The following is a 2694-nucleotide window of genomic DNA, read 5'->3' on the forward strand; positions in this document are numbered from 1 at the left end:
AACAACAACAACAACAAAGAAGAACTAAAGCTTTTGAAGGACTGAATGGTTTCATCTTACTTGGCTCCACAATCTACACCCTTGGTACCCTCAGGAGATGTACTGCACTGGGGAAATTCTGCTGTCAAGGACTTCTCCAAAGCACTGAGGAGCAATGATATCCGTTTAAAGAGTAAGGTATACCTGATTAAATAATCTGCTATGCACCCGAGAGCTAGACAATTAAAAGAGTGACAAAAGAAGAATGAATGCCTTCGAGCTGTGATATTGGGAATAGTACTGAATATTCCATGGACTGTCAAAAGAGTAAACAGATACATGTTGGAGAAAGAGCAGCCTGAGTGCTCATCACATGCTTTATCCATGTTGTTAGGAGGGAGAGCTAGTCCTTAAAAACAGACATAATTCTTGGAAAGGAGGAGGATCCGAAAAGAGAAGAAGATCCTCAACCAGATGGATTGACACAGGAACCGCAGCAACGGGATCAATGTGTCAGAGATGCTGATGATGGCACAGGACAGGGGTCAGATGTGTTGTTCATAGGGTCGCTTTGAATTATACTCGACAACACCTACCAACAACAATACACCAAAGCCAGGCAATGTTGTTGTTGTTGGTATGTGCCGTCGAGTCACTTGTGACTCATAGCGACCCTATGTACAACAGCCCTAAACTCTGTCCTGTGCCAGTCGCACTGTCTCTGACACTCCCATCCCGATTACCCCAGTCACTGAATCAATCCACCTCATAGAGGGCCTTCCCCTCCTGCACTGTCCCTCCACCATACCAAGCATGATGTCCTTCTCCAAGGACTAGTCCCTCCTTACATGTCCAAAGTATGTCAGACGAAGCCTCAGAATCCTTGCCTCCAAGGAGCCACCCGGTTTAACCCTTTCCAGGATGAAATAAGGACCCAAGACTACACAAGACCTAACACAATCTCCCCTTAAAACCTTTTGAGGATTAAGTTAGATCGTCCTCTTAGTCCTTATTAAGAGTTTTCCTACTGCAAAGCAACTTTATGTCACATTAGACTCAGCAAAACAAGGAAGACAATGAAAGAGATACTCCCTATCACCAACTGTTCTTGCATCCTTTCCTCCTACAGTGTGTACACACTATTTGGCACATGTAAAGTGTTTCTCAAGAGTACTGAAGAGCAACGACGTCAGGCTGGAGACTAAGGTGTGCCTGATCTGGGCTATAGTCTTCACAATTACGTGCTATGCATCAGAGAGTTGGACAGTGAATAGGGCTGATAGAAAGAGAATTGATGCCTTTGAGCTGTGGTGCTGGAGAAGAGTGTTGAATATACCATGGACTGCTAGGAGAACAAACAGGTTTGTCCTTGAGAGGGTGAAGCCGGAATGCTCCCTGGAGTCAAGGATTCTGAAGCTTCGTCTGACATACTTTGGGCTTGTTGCAGGGAGGGACCGGTCCTTGGAGAGGGACATCATGTTTGCCAGAGTGGAGGGGCGGCACAGGAGAGGAAGACCTTGGATGAGATGGATCGATTCTGTGACTGGAGTGGTGGGAATGAGTGCGTTTGAGACGGTGAGGTTGGCACAGAATAGAATGGTGTTTAGGGCTCTTGCAAGCGACTCAATGGCACATAACAACAGCAACAACGAAGTGCTTCTAGCTTGATGATGATGATGATGATGATGATGATGATGGGTCAGTTCTTTCTACTTTAGCTGATAGTATTGTCTCTAAGACCAGAATAGATAAGAAAGCATTGAGAATTTTTTTTTTCCGACTGGCGCTTCCTGTTTATTGGTCTGGCTGGAGTCCGACATTGAGACATGATGGGGGCTGGCAGAAGTGGGGGCGCAGACGCACGCACAGGTGGCCGGGGCGCACACAGGTTCGCACACAGGTGGGCGGGGAGGAGTCATGATTCTGTAAATAAATACTGGACACACGGCGCCGTGCGCCCTCTGGACTGGGGTCCCCGGGCACCATCCACTACTGGATGTGTGGACGGTGCGGGTGGGCGGGGGGTCCGAGGGGGTTAAGCCCCGGGCCCGGTGGTCCTGACAGATGGGGGAGTCCTGGAGGACAGTGGTCCACATGGAAGGGGGGGTGGTCCACACGGAGGGGTGGCTGGTGGTCCACATGGAGGGGGAGGGGCAGCCATTAGCAGCGGCCCTAAATGACCTTCTTGAGCTCGTCGTAGATGACCAGCACGAAGGCCCCGCCCATGCCCCGCAACACGTTGGACCAGGCGCCCTTGAAGAAGGTCTTGCCGCCCTCGTCCTTCAAGATCTTACGCCAGCAGTCAATCGTCCTCGTGTACATGATGTCCGCTCCTTTCCGGCCAGACTGCATCATCATCCTTCTCCGCACGGTGTCGAACGGGTAGGACACCACTCCGGCCACCGCAGTGCAGTGACCGTCTGCGCAATCATCCAGCTGACCACGATGTGTGTGTTCTTGGGGTCCGGGAGTATACCTTTGGCCGTGTAGACGCCAAAGTAGGCGGCCCGGTAGATGATAATGCCCTGGACAGACACGTTGAAGCCCTGGTAGAGGCCGCGGATGCCGTCAGACTTGCTGATCTTGACCAGGCAGTCCCCCAGGCCCTTGAACTCGCGCTCCGTGCCCGACTTGCCCACGTCGGCGGCCAGCCGGGTGCGGGCGAAGTCCAGCGGGTAGACGAAGCAGAGCGAGGTGGCCCCGGCCGCGCCGCCC

The 2694-nt window shown here is 51.7% G+C and overlaps 1 pseudogene; it reads right to left on the reverse strand.

Annotated features, from left to right (window-relative positions):
* Positions 1-2151: 2151 nt before the first annotated feature.
* Positions 2152-2694, reverse strand: part of LOC102855355 — a 2831-nt pseudogene continuing 2288 nt past the window's right edge.

This window comes from Elephantulus edwardii, unplaced genomic scaffold, assembly GCF_000299155.1.
Source record: "Elephantulus edwardii isolate Elephantulus edwardi_28Jun2011 unplaced genomic scaffold, EleEdw1.0 scaffold01937, whole genome shotgun sequence".
NCBI classification, from domain to species: domain Eukaryota; kingdom Metazoa; phylum Chordata; class Mammalia; order Macroscelidea; family Macroscelididae; genus Elephantulus; species Elephantulus edwardii.